Source organism: Canis lupus, chromosome 10 (genome assembly GCF_048164855.1).
Source record: "Canis lupus baileyi chromosome 10, mCanLup2.hap1, whole genome shotgun sequence".
NCBI classification, from domain to species: Eukaryota; Metazoa; Chordata; class Mammalia; order Carnivora; family Canidae; genus Canis; species Canis lupus.
Genome location: NC_132847.1, coordinates 2,201,533 through 2,221,449, shown reverse-complemented (window position 1 = coordinate 2,221,449; position 19,917 = coordinate 2,201,533). Strand labels below are relative to the sequence as shown.

At 46.7% G+C, this 19,917-nt stretch overlaps 2 long non-coding RNA genes across 4 annotated transcripts; one reads left to right on the top strand and one right to left on the bottom strand.

Annotated features, from left to right (window-relative positions):
- Positions 1 to 918: 918 nt before the first annotated feature.
- LOC140641104 (uncharacterized) lies at positions 919 to 17,763 on the bottom strand. Of its 2 annotated transcripts, none has more exons than XR_012037624.1 (4): positions 17,594 to 17,763; positions 10,167 to 10,284; positions 4,510 to 5,898; positions 919 to 1,091 (listed from the first exon to the last, which is right to left on the bottom strand). It is a non-coding gene; the product is annotated as an uncharacterized lncRNA (long non-coding RNA). The 2 variants fall into 2 exon arrangements; XR_012037623.1 differs by lacking the exon at positions 919 to 1,091 and adding an exon at positions 2,595 to 2,717.
- Positions 1,125 to 16,945, top strand: LOC140641105 (uncharacterized). 2 transcript variants are annotated; one of them, XR_012037626.1, is made up of 4 exons: positions 1,125 to 1,511; positions 2,650 to 2,882; positions 10,656 to 10,746; positions 12,534 to 16,945. It is a non-coding gene; the product is annotated as an uncharacterized lncRNA (long non-coding RNA). The 2 variants fall into 2 exon arrangements; XR_012037625.1 differs by having other exon boundaries at positions 2,319 to 2,882.
- Positions 17,764 to 19,917: the final 2,154 nt, after the last annotated feature.

Sequence of the window (19,917 nt, the reverse complement as noted above, 5' to 3'; positions counted from 1 at the left end):
ATAGTCAGCCCTAGATGACCCTGCAGGGAGCAGACCTGGGGAAGAAATACCTGACCTCTCCACGGGGGAAGGCCTGTTGGTTTATGATTCATCTAGAGGTTAGGCATCTGGGGCACAAAATGGGGCACAGGGTGGCTTTTGGGGGCAAACTGGAGTCACTGGCATTCATTTCTTGCACTTCTGAATTCACGGCTAGAGATCTGGCGAAACCTGGCAAGTTTCTCAACTTGCAACCTCCCTAGGGACTCGCTGCCCTACCCCACTCCACTACTGAAACTCTTTTCCCTAACATCCGGTCTGAGACAGAGACCAACCCCACACAAGCTGGCGGGGCCATCAGTAACTAGGGGACATATATTTATTGGTGCACTTCACTCTACATGAACATCGAAAAAAAAACAATAAAACTGGGCTCATTCCTGGCCCTGGCCCTTGACCCATACCAGTTTAGACTATTCATTCCCAGAGATCCCCTCTACAGTCAGGTCTGGGTCCCAGACTGGCTCCTGTGCCTCCACTCCGATTCTCCCCACCCCAATCCCACCCTGGCAAGGACCCTGCCTGCCCAAATGTGGGCTGTACAAGATGGGGCCATGCTGACCGCAGTAGTGTCAGAGTAAGGAGTAAGGAGTGGCATTGTGGGAGAAGCTCCCTCTCATGCTAATGACCTCGATGCCCTCTCTGACACTAGCATGATTTTATGGTTTTAGATGCAAAGAGGAGGCCACGAGCTCAGACAGCTGAATGGGCAGCGGGGTATGACATTAGAATGTAGTAACGTAGTAACAGTCTGTTTTTCCTTGAACTCATTTTCACAGTTACCGTCTATGTATGGAAAATGAATTAGTTTTATATTTAACTTAGTGATCTAACGTTGCATTTTTAAATGAGTTTATTGACATGAAAAAAATAAAAAAAGATGTTAAAAGAACAACCGGGTGGTGAATAAACACAGCAAACGCTGGCTGGGTACAGGCAGGCCCGATGGACTTGGGAGTCCCTGGGTGGCTGTGTCTTAGAGTGGACCGCCACCCCGGTCTCCCCACTTCCACATCAGCTCCTTGCAGTGGTGTATGTGTTTCCTGGAGTTGCTGTAACAAACCACACAGAATGGGTGACCTAACACAGTTACCCCACACAGCTCCGGAGGTCAGAAGTACGAAATCAGTTCCACTGGGTGGAAATCAAGGAGTTGGCAGGGCCATGCTGTCTGCAAAGGTCTTTGTGTGGAATCCTTAGTTGCCTCTTCTGGCACCTGGTGACTCCAAAGACCTTCCTTGGCTGGCAGCTCATCACTCCCGTCTCTGCCTCTGTGGTCACATGGGCTTCTCCTCTGCATCTGTGCCTGCCTTCAGCGTGTCTTTTATAAGGACACTGGTAATTGGATTGAGGGCACACCTGCATATCCAAGATGATCTCATCTTGTGATCCCCAGTTCATCATGTCAGCAGAGACTCTCTCCAAATAAGGTCACGTTCAGAGGTTCTGGGACGTGGACATACCTACTCCAGGTAGGTCCTATACCTCCTGTGCTCTTAGCCCACTCCCTCCAATTTCTGCCACTCACCCACACAGAACAGGGATGTTCCCTGAATGTTTCTGGAACATTCTGTTCTGCCTGGCATGTACCTCCCTCAGAACCCTGCGGTCTCCTCTCTCACTTCTTCAGATCTTTGCTTTCCTGTCACTTTCTCAATGAACTCTCCCCTGAACATCATGCTTCATAATGCAGTGCCCCTGCCCATGTCCCGACGAGGTCTCCCTCCCTTCTTCCCAGCTCAAACTGTCTTCAGAGCAGAATTCTTGTCCCCAGGCCACATCCTGCATATATGTATTCCTTGTCCATCTCCCTCATGAGGAGTTCAGCTCCGTGAGGGGCGGGATTTTTGTCTGTTTTGTCCCCTGCTACAGCCCTGGATTCCAGAACAGTGCCTGGCATGTTGTAGCTGCTCAGTAAATATGTTGATTGAACAGTGTTTGGGGATGGAATGGAGGATGCATGGAGGACAGAGGCCCCTGGGGCCCACTCAAGCCCTTTGGATAGAGGTGGAGAACCAAACCCAGGACCTTCAGAATCTGATTGGCTGCCCAGTCTAACGGCTCTTGTCCCTGTGTCTGTCTCTAACAGGCCCGCTGTTGGTGGGCAGAATTCTCAAGAATTGAACCTTGAGTCTTTGGGAATGAAAGATCAGATTCTATATAGACAGGAAGATTCTTCCAAATGGTTTCTCCATATTCCATCTTAGACACATCTCCAAATAACCTAACCAGGGACTCATCTTTTAAAATAACTGTTTTGCATTTATGTTTTATGAAAGCATGATTCACTGCAATCAATTAAAGCAATACAATAACGAAGAAATTCACCGAGTACTTTAAGAAGCTCTTCTTTGGAGGAAGGCCAATGAGCGTTTCTGCTTCCTGTGTTTCTGTGCTTGGGCCGCTCTCTGCTTGCCTGCGCACAGGAAGTAGTTCAGAGAACCCTGGAACCCTCTTGTGACACGTGTGAGGACTCCTGTCCCGGAAACCTGACACCAGTGCTTGCCAAAAACTCTAAGATGAACACAGAGATGGGTCTGAAATTTGGAACTCGAGTCCCTGACATGGAGGCCAGCCTCTGAGAATGCTGTGCTCTTTTTTTTTTTCCAGTTGAGAATTTGGCTGGGCCAAACCCCTCCCTGCACTTGTCAGAAGCCCAAGGTCCAGCCTTCACTCTCCTTGTGGAGGAAGAAAAGAAAATTTATTCAGCCAAGTTCGCCCACCTGCTCCTTTCAACTGAGAGTCTGCATCCATCCCTGTGTCCTTAAACAGGAAGGCACTGGGAAAGGTTGGCCTCTGGAGGGCTAGAACAAGATGCTGTCAAGAATGTGCTGGAGAAATGGGTCAGTACCCTGGGGATAGAGGTGAAGTGGGGTTGTGGGGGGGCTTCCTATCTGGAGATAAAGGCATCCACTCTGCAGCTTCTCAGGCTGGTGTCCTCACAGCCAGGTTTTCTCTCAGAGGAGGCTGTTTGGGAACACACCTGCACTGTTCCCCCCCAACCCAGCCTCCAGGTTTTCGTTGCCAGGAATGGAGACCCTGAGGCCCAGGGACCTGCTGCTGGAGTCCCCAGCTTGCGACCTTGTATGGTGACATGGCTTCCCACTCACAACTTCCCTTCTGTAAACAGAAGGTCTAACAGCACCCCAGGTGGTGGTGACGATCCCTTAAGTCCTGAGTACAAAAGCGCTCACCTCACGCTAGCCCTCCAGCAGTCACTCTCCATCCTACCCCATCCCGCCATCCCTGCGTATTCCCTTAAACATGAGCTTAGTTTGGCAACCAGAAAACATTTGGATTTCTCGTACAGCAAGGAAGTTCAGGTAGTGCTGTTTCTCAGGGCAGTAAGAGGGTCTGAGATGTACCCCTAACCCCACCCCCATAGGCCAGTCTTCAGCAATACTCCCTGTGTCCCTTCTTGGCCTGGCCCTCTGCATCCCAACCCCTGCTGACCTCTCTACTGCATCCTCTCAGTGGGTCACTCCCCACAGTGCCTCATGTCCAAATGGCCAGAGAAAGGTTTCAGGAAGGCCAGCAGAGCCTGTTCCATCTGTGCCCAGGTCCCCGCGGGAATGCCCCCAACCTTTCTGAGTCTTTGCTCTTCCCTGTGAGGGGAGGATGGCCATGCCTACGGCACAGAGCTATGGCCACATGACCCATGGTTGTCCTTGTCAATGCTGCCCTACTGCCCACCCCTACAGAGACTGGCTCAGGCCTCTTTCTCCTACACGAGGATGCCCCCATCCTCCAAATTAGCACAGCATCCCATATCCCCCTCCTGCTCCACCCAGGCGTAAGATGAGGGACCCTTTCATGCCTCCCACCCCCATCTCTGTTTGGTTTCCCAGCTGGGTGCAGACAGCAGGAAGGTCCAGCTCTCCACTAATGACTTCCAGACTTTCCTGGTGCACAGCTGAGCAGCAGGACCAAGGCAGGACGGTGGGAGCCAAGGCTGGTAGGGGTGGGGGTGGGGGTGGGGGAGAGACAGGCCATTTAGGAGGGAGGAAAATGAGAGAGGCCCGCATGGTCAGGACACAGCCTCCCTACATTGAGAAAGATCCAGATGTGTCCGCTGGAGGAGCTGGGGCCGTGCCCTGGGGCCTTCCTTGTGTACTCCTCCCCTGTGACACACTATCTATGGTTTCATATGTGGCCCTTGGATGGGCCCAGTAGCCTTGTCTCTGTTGTCTGTCGCTGTAACTCTCTTTAGGTCTTGCCTTTTGTGGAAAATACTATCCCTCACCCTCCTTCTAGGCTCACTCTGGAATGCCTTCAGTGCCCATGACCATCAGGCCCACAAGCACTCCCCTCACAGTGACTTCTGCAGCCTCCTTCCTGGCCCAAGGCTCCTTTGGGCCAATTTGGCCACAGGCTGGAGCCTTCAAAGGCTTGTGAGTGGGAACATCACCCCTCCAGTGTTGATCTTAACCATCCACGCCATGGTGCTCCATGTCCCCAAGGCCTTCTCACCTTTGCTGCCTTTAGACTTCTGGCCCCACTGAGGCCAGGGATCAGGAGTAGAGCAAGGACAGCAGCTGAGTATCCTTGGCACCCAGATCACTTGTTCTTCCCTGTTTGCAAGGTCAATGAAGGAAAGCCAGGATGACATTCACCCCCAGGAAGGTGTTATTAAGACTGTTTCATGGAGTTACCAGGGCAATTGCAATGTGAGCTGTTCGGTGAGTTTTCTTAGAGTGATTTTATGTCATGTGCATTCCAAAGGTTCTTGAGAGAATCTTTCCCTCCCAAACCAGGAGACAAACATGAACCATGGTGGAAAGTGAGATGTGCAGGAAGCTGGATGGAAGAGAAGCTCTTTCTAGAAGTAGGGGGCAGGACCTGTATGCTGGAAAACACCAGGCAGGGGAGAATACAACTTTTTGGTGAGAGTCAGTGTCCCCACAAGAAGAAGGTAGTGTCTCTGAGAGAGTGCAGATTAGCATAAACTCCCAGCCAACAGTGTTTGTGAGGTATCTGGGGTCGGAAAAGGATATAGAAGATCCCAGACTCTCAGACTTTGGGCAAAACGTGTTTGCCCAGTGGTTCTGAACACTAAACACTAGACATTGGAACTCTTCAGATTTCTTCACTTGAGGCAATCCCTGTTCTGACAAAAGCTGAGCTTCCTGAGCCCAGTAGCTCTGGTTGCAGATGGCCAAGTGTCTTCAGGGCAGGGTCTCCACTCTGGGTAACTGTTCCCCTGGTGAAGATAGCAACCTCTTTGAAATTAAGCCCAACTTTGCAAGTTGCCCGTTGGTCTTCACTGAAGAGCTAGACAGCAGGGTTAGGAGCTCAGGGGAGTTGGGTCTTGATAGATTTGAAGACATCTGTGCCTTTTTGGTTCCAAGAAGCCTAGGTTTGGGGCTTAGGGGAAAGCCCTTAAAGATGACTAGGGGTCTTGGACAGCCTGAGGGCTTCCAAGACAGCAGGCTGATGCCTCATGCATTCTCATGTGGGCTCTATGGCTGGATAGCACAGGTCTGGGACTTATCTGCAGCTCTGCCCCACTCCTGCATTCCTCAGGGTTGGTCTGCAGCAGGCAGGAGTGGCTGAGTGCAGTGGCTTATTGTCTGTAAGGTTCTACGAGTTCCCTTTTATTCTTGCAATAAAGTGAGGTTGCTGCTTTGTTACTTCTTTCAGCTGAGAAAAGAAATGACAGTGGCTTAAACAAGGCAGAAGTACATTTCTGTCTCATGTAAAAGCAGTCTGGACCTGCAGAGGATCCAGATGGGGTGGTAGCTCCATGGTGTCCCCAGGACCAGTTTCCTTCCACCTTTCTGCTCCACCATTCTCAGCATGTAGCATTCATCCTCAAGGTCACAAGATAGCTGCTGGGCCTCCAGTCATTACACCCAGTATCTAGATAGAAAGAAGGGGGAGGAAAGGTAAGCAACAGAAATATGAAAGGGCAGTCTTTCTCAAAAGGCCCACACAGATGTCCACCTACAATTCATTGGCCACCTCCATCTGCAGGTGAGGCTGGGGAAATGTAGCTTCTTACCTGGGCACATTAGGTAGTGAAGCTGGTATGTAAATTCAGCAAGACTGATTCCTAAGTCCGTGTCCTAACCACTAGACTGTATAGCTTCCCAAAGCAATGGTATATAAATAGAATTGAATTTATACTTCCAATGTTTTTTACTTAATTTTTATGATTATAATTAGCTTATGGCAAGTCGATAGAAAATTGAGACACACATATATATAATATATATATAAAATTTGTATGTGTGTGGTGATAAAATAAGGCTTATTCCAAAAATGGAAAGTTATTCAAGATCAGAGGACGTTTACATAAAGGTGAAAAATCATGTGGCTGTTTCAAGATATGTAACAAGGCATTTACAATTTATCAGTCATTCCTAATTTTAAAAATCCAAATAGAAGAAAAAATATTAACTAAGACAAGTATATTTATCAAAATCAAAGGCATATACCATACTAATTACTGCTAGGTTGAAACTATTTTCATTAAAATTACCAACAAAAAATATATGCCTGCCATTACCGTTAAAGTGAAGACTATTTTAGAGGTTCTAGCTAAAAAAAATAGTGCAAGAAAAAATAGGTTGATTGATTACATTTGGGAAAAAAGACAGAATTGTCTTTATTTGCAAATAAAATTATGTACATCCAAAAAAGCCAAGACATTTTGGAAACACTACCAGGATTGATAAGAGAATTTAAGGCAGCTGAAAATATAATAGATAAGAAATATGTTTTTCTTGAAAACAGCTAAAAATAAAAACAAGATGAATGCATTCACAATAACTATAAAATCTTAGAAATAATTTTAAAAATAAAGATACAGAACCTATGTGAGAAATCTATGAAAATGAATGGAAAGTCTCAAATGTTTAATTTAACAAAGAGAAAATTTAAATTCTTGGCTGGGAAAATGTAACACCATAAACATGCAATTTCCCCCAAGTTAGAATATAAATTTAATGTGTTTTGGCTTTGGGGGAATGGGGGGAAGGAGATAGGATGAAAGATAGGGAGGTGGACTAAGGATTTAAAAGTTTATAGCAAAGAGTAAGTATACAAGGAAATTATTAAAATAAAATGGTTAGGGGGAATTGACCTATCAGATATTAAATCTTATTTTAAAGCCACTTTAACTAAAACAACATGTTGGAAATGGCTTGTATTTACAGTCTGGCACAGCAAGATGAGTGAGCTTCTCATGGCCATTAGATCTCTGGAAGGTGGCTGGCCCTGAGTTGCCAAGACCCAAGAGGATGTCTGCAAAGTGCGTTTCCAGATCAGGAGCAGGGAAAGGGTCTTCCACAGCTAATGAAGGAAGCATTGCCAGTGTGAGGAAACTGCAGTCAAATGTTGCCTATTAGTGGTTGCTGAGGAGCCCCAGAAGACCTCAGCCAGGAAAAGAATTAGCATTTGGATATCTGCCACATCTAGAAGAAATCAACACCAAGTTAAACAGTACCTCTCTGCTCTCCCCCCTCACCCCCTTCAACCCTGGAAGAGCTAGAAGAACATGGCCCAAAACAGCGAAGGAGCTGGCCAAACCCCCCAGTTTTACTACAGGAATCCCAGCATAAGGCTGGCACCATTGACATTCAGAGACAGTCCCCACAACATGGAGGGAAAGGTGTGGTGTGACAGTGAGGTGCTTCTGCCCACAATCTCTGCAGGGCAGCTGTTTTACTCGACCAGGTGCTCTAGCTATAACCATCCATCAGTTTAGGGTGAATATTACATAACTATATCTGTACTAGTTTTCTAGTCCTGTTGTAACAAATTAACATTATCTGGATGACTTACAACAACAGAAATATATTCTCTCATGGTTCTGGAAGCCAGAAGTCTGAAATCAAGGTGTCAACAGAGTTGGCTCCTTTTGGTGGCTACAAGGGAGAATCTGTTCCATGCCTCTTCCAGCTTCTGGTAGCTGTGGGCAACCCTTGTTGTCTGGCTTGTAGATACATCACTCCAATCTCTGCTTCCATCATCTCCTCACATGGCTTTCTCTCCCCTGTGTCTCTCAGGGTCTCTTCTCTTTATCTTCTCTTGTAAGGCCCACTACCATTGGATTTGGGGCCCACCCTGATCTGGGATGATGTCATCTCAAGAGCTTTACCTTAATTATGTATACCAAGGCTTTTGTTTCAATTAAGGCCACATTCTGAGGTTCCAGGCAGGCATATCTTTTTTTTGGGGGGGGGGGCAGCAGTCAACTCCCTACAGAATTGTGGCATGGCAGTCATAGTAGCTGCCACACATAATCCTTCCTTCCTGTGAAAAAACATTGCATCTGATGGTTTCTGCTCAGAGAGGGACTATGTTAAGCTTGGTAATGCGATCCGGTTGGACCCCAGATTCAAAGGAGACTATACTTAGGAAGATTGTGGTTTTGAATAGGCTGATCACACTGGCTCCTTTCAAAATTTGCACTGAGAACATGTACATAAAAATTGAAAGACACAGAGAGAGGAATCTATGAGAATTACCATTACAAAGACATCAAAGTAGTGTAAAAGTACTATATTCAAAAGAATAAAAAATTTTAATTTTTTAAAAAGATTTAATTTATTTATTCATGAGAGACACACACAGAGAGAGGCAGAGACATAGGCAAAGGGAGGAGCAGACTCCAAGCAGGGAGCCTGAAGTGGGACTCGATCCTGGGTCTCCAGGATGACGCCCTTGGCCAAAGGCAGCACCAAACCACTGAGCTACCGGGGCTGCCCCAAAATTTTAATTTTAATGAGAGATGTATATGATCTCTATACTACAACCATAAAACATTGCTGAAGGAAATTAATAAATATCTAAATAATGGGGAGGTATACCATGTTCATAGATTGTTAGCACTCAATATGGCTGCCAATACTCCTTAAATCAATCTACAGGTTAGGGGTGCCTGGGTGGCTCAGTTAATTGTCTGCCTTCAGCTCAGGTCATGACCCCAGGTTCCTGGGATTGAGCCCTGAGTTGGACTCGCTGCTTGACATGGAGCCTGCTTCTCCCTCTCCCTCTGCCACTCCTCCTGCTGTGCTCTCTGGCCCTGTATCTCTGTCAAATAAAAAAAAATCTAAAAGAAAAATTGATCTATAGGTTCAATGCTGTTCATATGAAAATTCCAGCAAGATGTCTTAGTCGAGGTCCACAAGCTGATTCTTAAATGTATATGGAAACATAAAAAGCCAAAATAAATAAATAAGTAAATTAATTAATCAAGAAAAAAGAAATATAAAAACCCAGACAAACTTGGATGGAGAATTTACATCATGTGAATCAAGATTATTATAAAATCGCAATAAGAACAGACACAGAGATCAGTGGAAAGAATCCAGAATACAGAAGTAGATTCACACACATACAGTCATGTAATTTTCCATAAAATCTCCAGTGCAATTCAGTGAAGAAAGGAAGACTTTTTTCAATAAATGGAGCTGGATCATTACCTTTGTATCTTTGGCCTCTGAGACTAATAATATATGTTAGTGAATTGAATGTAAATTTAATTTAATTTAATTTAAAAAAATAAATAAATGAAGCCAGATCAACTGGAAATCCATATTAAACAGGAAACCTTGATCCCTTACCTTGCACCATACAGAGAAATTATTTTGAAATGAATCCTGGACCTAAAGGTCAGAGATAAAACAATAAGGTTTCCAGAAGAAAACAGGAAAATATCTTCACGATCTCAGAGTAGACAAAGATTTTTTAAACTGGATGTAAAAAGCCATTAATCATAAGAGAAAAAATTTGACTTCAATAAAATTGAAGGTTTTTGCTTACCCACAAACACAATCAAGAAAGCAAAAACAAGATACAGACAGGGAGAAAGTGTTCATGTAAATACCTGACAAAGAAATATATAGAATATCTACAACATAAAAAGAGCTCCTACTCATCAAAAAGGAAAATGAAAAAACACAACACATATAGAACACTAGGGAAAAAATCGAAAAGCGCATCACAAAAGAGGATATCCAAATGACCAATAAGCATAGAAAAACGTGTTTAGCTTTGCTAGTCATCAGGAAAACACAAATTAAAATCACAGTGAAATATTACTACCCATCCTCTTGCATGGGAAACTTTAGAAGACTAATAATATCGAGTGTTGATGAAGAGAAGGGGCAAGTGGAACTCACCTGCATCGCTGGGGGGAGTGTAAAGTGGTCCCACTGCTTTGGAACTGCTTGGAAGTTTCTGATAACAGCGAACATGCTGCTACTCAATGACCCAACAATCTCACTACCAGGCATTTCCCTAGGAGAAAGCGAACCGTAAGTTCACATAGCACTGTATAAGAAGGTTTGCGCACTATGATTCAACTTCTGTGAAGTTGCTGAAAAGTTGAGAGTAACGTATAATGATAGAAATCAGGACAGTGGTCGTCTCTGGAGAGCTGTGGGTTTGACTTGGATGGGGTGCAAGGGGACTTTCTAGGGTGATGGAAATGTTCTTTATGTTCATCTGGGTGGAGGTTATGTGGGTATAGGCACAGCTCAAAACCTACCGCCTGTGTACTTCAGATTTGTGCTCTACCTCAATAAGGAAACAATAAGAAATCAGGAGCCACAGAAGAGCTATATCCCCACACACCATGCTCTCTTTATAATAAATTCCTTGTTTTTCAGCCTGGCTTGACCTAGTGTCTGACTCTTGCAGACCAAAGAACTCACTCGCAAGTTGTGAGGACCTGTCAGGCTTCATGCCAGGAACCACAAGGTAACTGTGCCAAATGGGACAGAGTGTGTGTGCATGCGTTGTGTGTGTGTGTGCATATGTGTGTGCACATACGTGTGTGTGTGTGTTTATGCATGTTTCCATATTGGCCAGCAAAGTATTATTGATGTTGTTTTCAACAGAAGCATCACTTTCATTGATAAATTAGGGCTACAATGCACAGTTTCCACAACAGAAATAAGACAGGCCCCCGACAATGGAGTGGAAAGTCGTAGCAGATAGGTTAGTTACCCTTCACCCGCATCCTCTTCACCAGCAGGATCTGCTCCCACCTCCTCATAATCCTTCTCAAAGGCAGCCATGTCCTCACAGCCCCCATGCCCTGACCCACATGCCAGTGAACAAAGGCATGCCTGGCACACATCAGCCTAAACTTGTGCTCTAACCTTCATGAATGTGAATGCCTCTCGGCAGGGCAGGCACTCTGGCCTATGAGGTCTGGATCCCTCCCTTCCCTCTTTCTGAGGCTGTTATAACTGTTTCCTGGAACCCCTTTCTTGGGACCCTATCTCTGGCCCCTACAGGTCCTTTTCTGGGAGGACCAGGGGCAGAAAGGTAGGCTAGGGCACAGAGCTGACCATTCCCTCCTCCATCCCTTTCCAGGAGCTCCCTCCTGGGGCCCCAGTTCTGCTTGCTCCATGCTCCTCGCGGAGATGCCGAGCTGCAGCTGGGGCACCTCTCAGCTCATGTCCTGTGCCAGCCCAAGTAGACAGTTGCGGGGGGGTGGGGGGTGTCTGGCATCCCAACGCCAGAATGCGTTCTTGATGCTCATTCCGAACTGCAGACAAACAGCTCTGACCTTGTCATCCCTGCTGAAATAGGCTGCAGGAGTGAAAGTGTGTGATGCCAGAGAATAAATCAGAGGCTGGTTGAGGAGGGAAGATGCTGTGTGGCCCAGCAGAGAGGAAATGACAGGCGCTGTGTCAGAGCCTCACAAACAAGCATGACTTCATACTTGTCCCTGCACACACCCCTCTGAGGTCATGTAGACTCCTCCCGTCCCCAGGGCCCACTGTACACAGGCCCTGACGCCATGGGCACGCGCCTCTGGGGGTGGGCCTATGGCTTGCGCAAGGACCACAGCCACATGAGCCATTTGGAGAGGACACGCTGGCTCCACCCTATGAACCATGGAAGCACCAGGCACCTCTCTGTGCCAGGCCTTGGCCTGAGTACCAGAGACACAGAAAGTGCCCCTTGGCCCCAGCTCTCAGGGACTGATGGGAAACATGGCCCTGTGACTATCCCATCCCAACATACAGAGTGCCTGGCCCCATTGGATAATGGGGCAAAATCCAAGGGCCTGAGGATACCCAGCAGAAAGATGCATTGCTTCTGCCCTTGGCTAGATGAAGCTTACGGGAGGGGGAAGCTTTGCAAATGTGTCTTGATGCAATTTGCCAAAGAAAGCTAAGGAAAAAGACTCCAGGCCTGGAGGCCAGGAAGGGCTGCCCAGAGAAAGGCCAAATGCAGGGACCAGAGGACTGCTGACCCATCGGCCCCTGGTTTTCTATGTTCAGCTTCCCAAGGCTGCTGCAGGAGCCACACAGATTCAGAGCAGCCCAGCGGTCTTGGTTTCTTGCCCCTTCTCCTGCCCTCCCCAGAGCAAGGAGAACACTAGTGACTGGCAAATAAGGCTTTCTGAGATGTCCCCACCCTCACATCCCCAGAGGCCCCTGAGGCCCAATGGTCCTGGCAGTTACAAAGCCCTGCCATCGCCCCCATGTCTGGAACTTCGAAGTGCTCTCACCCTGGCTATTCTCTCCCAGCCAGGTGGCAGAGAGCATCTCCCGAGTGGCCTGGGGTCAGGCCATACCTGTGGCTTCAGGCTCCCTGCCTGGACCTGATGGAGGACGTGGAGCACCCGGCAGGACAGCCCCCACTCTGGGCCTCTGCTGCCACCCCTCACCCCACCCCCAGTCATTCTGTTCATGTCCACAATTGGCTGGCAGGAAGAGTGCCCTCCCCGTGCAGGACTAAGGACAACCCCTGCTTGGGGCCACAGCTGGGACACTGTAGCGTGGGGGCTAGGGCTCAGAATCCAGCCCTGGGAAGCCTCGGTCTGGTGGGATGTGCCTGCACTTCTGGGCAGCGTCACCCGGAGGCCTATGCCATGAAGTGGGTAGGCCCAAACACAGCTGTCTGCCCAGAGGAACAAATAGCTGGGCCAGTGGCGAGCTGAGGAAGGAGGTCCCCATGGGAAGGTGGGGCTGCTGCCCAGGTCCCGTGGGAGAGGCTGTGGGGCACCTGGGGTCGGATCACAGTCCCCTCCCATCTCTAAAGAAAAGCTGGAAACTCGGATTTCCGGGGAACGTCTTCTGATGTTAAAATGCTGGCAGTGAGCTGAAAGTGTTAAGATGATCTGTGAGGATCAGATGACATGCATCTGGCATGGCATGGGCTGGCACGGGCTCTGGTGGCCCTGTTCTCTCTAAATCATGTGACCTTACCCTGCAATGCTGTGCTGAGTTTATAACTGAAGCTACTGAGATCCAGAGACTTGCAGTGACTTCCCACAGGAGGCAAAGCCAGGTGGGAACCCGATCTGGACAGCTGGTCTATGCATTCTCCACCAACCCCTACACCTCTCTCCCCAAGCTGACTGCCCTTCTAAAGGCTTGATGGTGGCCACAGCCAGGATGATCAGGGCTCTGCTGCCCCTGCTTGGTGCATGAGGCAGAGGACCTTGTTGGAGTCTGGCCTCCGAAAGAGGCTTTCAAAGCTCAGGCCTGGGCCTCACAGCAATCTGTACATCTTAGGGATTGACTCTTCTGTGCAGAGAACATGTTGCCCAGGGGCCAAGGTTCCCCAGGCCCAGACACTACACATGCAGGCTGAGCTCCATCAGGCTGCTTTCCCCTCAACCTCCAACTTGCCCTGTGGAACCCCTTCGGAGGGTGGCAGACTGGAGGTGGGCTCCACAGCCTGGACCTGTCTCAAGGAGGCTGCCACCATTACCTTTCCAGGGCTTTCCCATCTGCTGCTCCCCTTGCCACTTTCCCTAGAGCTATTTCTGTGCTTCTGGCTGGAATCAGGTGAGCCATTCCACAGAAATCCTGAGAGCTCATATTCATGCATCCCTCACGGCATGCTATGGAAGGTACTACTTCATGCATTCCTGAGAAGAATCCTTGGAGACCATTATTTTACTTTTGTTATACAGGTGAATTTGCTTGTGGAAATACTGGAATTTAGTGGCAGAACCAACACTAGGACACAGTCCTATCAGGCCTTGGAGTCCTTATTTTTTTGTTTGTTTTAAGATTTATTTATATATTTGAGGGAGGGGGCAGAGGAAGAAGAAGAAAGAATCTCAAGCAGACTCCATGCTGAGCTGAGCACGGAGCCCAATGCCAGGCTCCTATCATGAAACTGTTGTGAGTTCTCATGAATCATACAACTTGAGGATGGTCTTGAGATGCCCCAAAACAGCAGCTTAGAGGGAAGTTATATAAAGCTTCTGCCCATGGGGATCCCTGGGTGGCACAGCGGTTTGGCGCCTGCCTTTGGCCCAGGGCGCGATCCTGAAGACCCGGGATCGAATCCCACGTCAGGCTCCCGGTGCATGGAGCCTGCTTCTCCCTCTGCCTATGTCTCTCTCTCTCTCTCTCTCTGTGACTATCATAGATAATTAATTAATTAATTAATTAATTAAAAAAAAAAAGCTTCTGCCCATGGCTGGCACGTGAAGTGGGCCTCAGCAATGGTGGCCAGAATTATACCTCTGAAGCTCCAGCCTGTTGCTGGTTTTTCCCGTAGACCCCATCCTCTCTCCTGAGGAGAGAGTCAGGTTCTGCTCTTTGCCTCCCTGACTGGGTTTAGCATTCATTCACTCATGGCTTTCTCAAAGCTGCCCTCCACCCAGAGAATCTCAGTTCAGGCAGGGCCCTGTCCCTGGCTGGGGACAAGAAGTGAAGAGGCTGACTCATGCATGACCTGATGATGGGCAAGTTGAGTCAGTTCCATAGTCCGACCCACCCCTGAGAGGTGATAAGCTGTATTCCCTGGACAGGAGTGCAGACCTGCAGGCATACTTCTAAAGTCTGTGGTAGTTGGAGCCATGCTAACTGCAGCACCAGAGGATGAATGAAGAAGACATCCCGGACATCTGGACTCGGCAGATATCACCTGGAGCAGAGCTGAGCCATTCACTGTGCTCTGTCTGAACCGCCAATCCTCTCCGCCTTTACCTCCCTTTGTTAAAGATGTGGGAACAAAATTTTTCCATGTCTTGACATTCTCTTAACTTCCTCTTACTCTACCATAAGAAATGGGGGAAATGCATGGGCACTTGGGTGGCTCAGTTGGTTAAGTGTCTGCCTTCAGCTCAGGTCATGATCCTGGGGTCCTGGGATAGAGCCCTGCATTGGGCTCCCTGCTCAGCAGGGAGTCTGCTTCTCTTTCTGCCTCTGCTGCTACCCCTGCTCACTCTCTCTCTCTCTCAAATAAATAATTCTTTTAAAACAAACAAAACACTATTTTTTTTTTTAGATTTTATTTATTCATGAGAGACACACAGAGAGAGGCAGAGACACAGGCAGAGGGAGAAGCAGGCTCCATGCAGGGAGCCTGACGTGGGACTCGATCTTGGGTCTCCAGGATCAGGCCCTGGGTCGAGGGCGGCACTAAACCTCTGAGCCACCCCGACTGCCCTGAAATGTTTTCTAAACACTGTGTAAATACCTCCTCTCCCCAAAAAAGGGGGGAGAGAGAAACAAAAAGCAAAATCTGCAGGCTAATTTTGGCTTGTGGTTTATCATTTTGTAACCTCTCATCTAGAGCAATGCTTCTCAACACTTTTACTATTAGAAAGTATTTTCATTTAAAAAAAAAAAAAACAACAAGCATACTATACTCACTGAGTAGTAGGAGCTCTTCTTAGTTATCTGCTGTTATGGAACAAAACAGCCCAAAGTTCAGTGGCTTAAAACTATGCCTATCTATTATCCCATAGTTATTGTGGATTAAGAATCAAGTGTGGCTTAGCTGGAGGTCACTGGCTCATGGTCACTTGTGAAGCAGCAATCAAGGCATCTGAAGGCTCAACTGGAGAAAACTCCATATCTGTGCTCATGCATGTGGTTGTTGGCAGAACCTGTGAGCTGTTGGACTATGGGCCTCAGTTCCTCACTGGCTGTTGGCCCAAAGCCATCCTCAATTGCCTACCACATCAGCCTCTCCATAGGGCAGCTTACATGAAGTGAGCATCTGTCATCACTAAAGGGAGCAAGCAAGGAACTGCCAGCAAGAGAGCGTGTGTAAGCAAGACAGAGCTCCTGTCTCTCACAGTCTAACCTCAGAGGTGATGTCCATCGCTGTTGCTATGTTCCATGTCTTAGGAACAATCACTATGTCCAGCTGTCCCATGAGGTGAGCTGTAGGTCGAGACAAAAAAAATTCAGAGGTGGCAGCAACCAGCAGCCACTTCCCTTTCAGAGAAGGAAACTGAGGCAGTTACCATAACAGAGTAGTGTGTTAGAGGCTGACACAGTCCCAAAGCTCTCTGCCTTTTGGGGGCTGGCCTGCCACCTAGATGCAATGTCTACTTGAGATGCCACCGGGACTCAAGCCAAGGTCTCTTCCAGCAAGATGGAAGAAAATAACAATTACAACACGATTAGTGTAGTGGGATGGGGGCACACTCACACAGTTCTGGAGGAGGTGCACATTAACACAACATTTTGGGATGGGAAAATGTATCAAGAGACTTAAACATGGTCATTCCCTTTGTCCTGTTAATCCTCCTTCTTCTATGAGTCGCAAGCATGGGGACAAATCAGAAAATCATACAACCATATATATTTTAAATGATCCCACTTTTGTTTATAAATAAGTGTATATACTTAGGTATATCCATATGATTATCCCTAGGAAGTAGGATTGCAGGAAAATTTAATTTTTTCTTTATCTACATACTGTATGATTAAACTGCATTTTTTTGTATTAAGAAATTATTTTATTAACATATGTAGACTGTAGCAGTTACTTAAACTGCACAAATTGGCAGTGTTAAAAATGTTCAAGACTTGGGGATCCCTGGGTGGCCTAGTGGTTTAGCACCTGCCTTCAGGCCCAGCATGATCCTGGAGACCCGGGATCAAGTCCCACATTGGGCTCCCTGCATGGAGCTTCTCCCCCTGCCTGTGTTTCTGTCTCTCTCTCTCTCTCTCTCTCTCTCTCTCTCTCTGTGTCTCATGAATGAATAAATAAAATCTTAAAAAAAATGTTCAAGACGGGTTGAGTAATTATGATATAGCTACACAATGAAACTTTATGTGGTCATTAAAATTTTGCTCGTGAGGTTTTAGCAACACACACAAAAATCCTTATTTGATAAGTTTAAAATTAAAAAAATAGATATAAAAGATTTACACATATATTAGGATTTGGTTCCAGTTCCAACATGTAGAGGGCGGATGTTTTCCCTAGCACCAAGCTATTCTCCAACAACAGCGGGGTGTCCTACAGTTCAACTCAACTCGGACACTATGTACTCAGAGACAGCATCAGATTCCATAAGTTTAGAGCTCAGTCCTCTAAGACTGCCTTCCACTTCAGATGCCAATCCAAGCAGAGGGATTCTCTATTTCTGACTGGCATAGATCAGGGATTCCCACAACCCAATCCCTGGGTTCAATCAATTTGCTATAATGGCTCACAGAACTTAGGAAGCCCATTTACTCACTAGGTTACTGATTTATCACAAAGGGTATTAAAGGAGTTAGACCAACAGCCAAATGAAGAGATACATAGGGTGAGATCCCCTCACAAAGGCACTTCTGTTCCCGTGAAGTTTGGGCCCAGCATGGATGCATTCTGGTTTACCAACCTGGAAGTTCTCTGAATCCCCATGTTCTGGGTTTTTATGGAGACTTCATTTCTTTTTTTTGAGACTTCATTTCATATGTATGACTGATTGACTCATTGGCCACTCACTGATGGCTGATTTAACCTCCAGCTTCTCTCTCCTCCATGGAAATCAAGGGGTCCTTCGATAGTTCCAACCTTCTATTTATAATTGGTTCCCTTGGCAACCAGCCCCACCCTTGGGTGCTTTCCAAAGTCACCTCAGTAACATAAACCCAGTTGTGGTAGAAAGGAGCTTGTTAATGAAAACCAAGATATGCATTTCACTTCTATGGCAGTGAAGTGTTTCCAAGAACTGAGGACAGGTGATCCACTGTAACAAAATATGTTCCCATTGTTATTACCACTCAAAAACTTCCAAGGGTATTGGGAGCTGTGAGCCAGGAACCATGGACAAATATACTCTGGTCATTTGAATGACCAAATATATATTTCTTTTTTTTAAGTTTTTAATTTTGATTCCAGTTATATTAGTTTCAGGTGTACAATATAGCGATACAATATATACAATCACCCTGCGCTCATCACAAGCGCCCTCTTTAATCCCCATCACCTGTTTCACCCATCCTCCCACTTACCTCTCCTCTGGCGACCATCAGTTTGTTCTCTATAGTTTATATTTCTTATAAAATCTAATATTACACATATGAAGTCATTTGGACTCAATTTGCATAATTCAATCAACATGATTCAGTCAACCAACACCAACGTCGGGCATATACTAAGCACTGCACCAATGTGCCAATTAGTCTGTTTCTCCAGCCAAATCAATTAACTGGCCTGGACAATTGGTTTGGGAGTCTGGATTTGGCTGGGGGAGGCTGATTGAATCATTTGGTTGTGGTTTGATACACCCATTGTTAGAGTACCCGGTTTGATTGCTTTATTTCAGTATTTTGAGTGATTCATGTAAATTGCTATTAGACAGGAATGTTAGTTTACACATGCTTAAGAACATTTCCTGAAAGAAATCCACCCAGAGGGTGACAGTGGTTATCTCTGGGTTGATGGGATTGTGGCAACTATATTTTATTTTTTAATACTTGTCATAAATATGGTTTTATTTCTAATTTTTGCTCCCCCTTTCCTGTAAGACATCTCTGCCCATTGTCTGTGACTCAGAGGGCCTCCATCTGAAAGGAGCACACTACCCTGCTCCACTGACGCTGGACGTGGCCGCTGATGCGTTCAGCCAATGTGATATGAGCAGATGGGCTATGTATGATGTCCGAGCAGAAGCTTTAAAAATCATTATAGGTTCAGCCAGCTCCATTTTCCTTGCTGCAAGAACAGCACATCTCCATGAGACTTCTGCAGCCTGTGTCTTGGAGTGTTGACACAGAGCAGAGCCCGGCTGATCCGACTGCCAGCATAAAACACGAGGGAGAAATAGACCTTTGTTGCTGCAAGCCACTGCGATTTGGGGGATCATTTGTAGCATAGCTCAGTGAAAGCTGACTGAGACTTTTCTTTATTTTCCAAGTTTTCTGCAAGTAATATACATGAGTTTTATAATCAATTTCTAAAAGTTATTAAAATACATATTACTGTCTAGGTATTTAATTTGACTCTTTTGATCTGTCCAGAGTCTGTTATGAAAACAAGGCTTGAATATCCTCACTAAATTAGATTTTGAGGGACCACAGGGGTCTGAAAGTTACTTGAGAGTAATTTAAGTAAAATCAAACCTGTTCTGAGCCCCTCTGCCAGGCTGACCCTAAAGAGGATGTTCAGAAGTTGTCTGCTGGTCCTGGGAGGAGGGTCAAGGCACAACACCTGGCTATTACAGGTCACCATGAACTCCGCTTGCTCAGCACCCATCTCCCCTTCCTTCTGCTAATAGCACCTTGATTTCCCCCCTGGGAAGCAGGCCTCTTCCACGGCTGGCAAAGGAAGTTTGAAAGGCTGACCCACTCTCCCAACTTTAGGGGTGAGCGTGCAACCCAAACCTCACCGATCAGAGCAGTGAGACTTCCTGGCCCCAGTGATTAGCCCAGAGGGTCATAAAACCTACAGCATGGTAAAATACCACAACTTTACAGAGCACTTTATTCTCCTCCTGCACCAGCCCTAGCCAGGGAAATTACAGGCAGAAATGAGGATGCCACATTCAAGCCTGCAATTTAACATGTCTTCTATGTGGAATATTCTCTCGATTTCCTTTCCCTGATGACCGTGAACTTTCACATGGAAGATGGTCACAAAATGAGCCTGGACACCTTAGTGACTACTTGGAACAAAGCCTCCGTTTCCTAAACATGTTGGACTGTGATGTGAGTAAGCGGG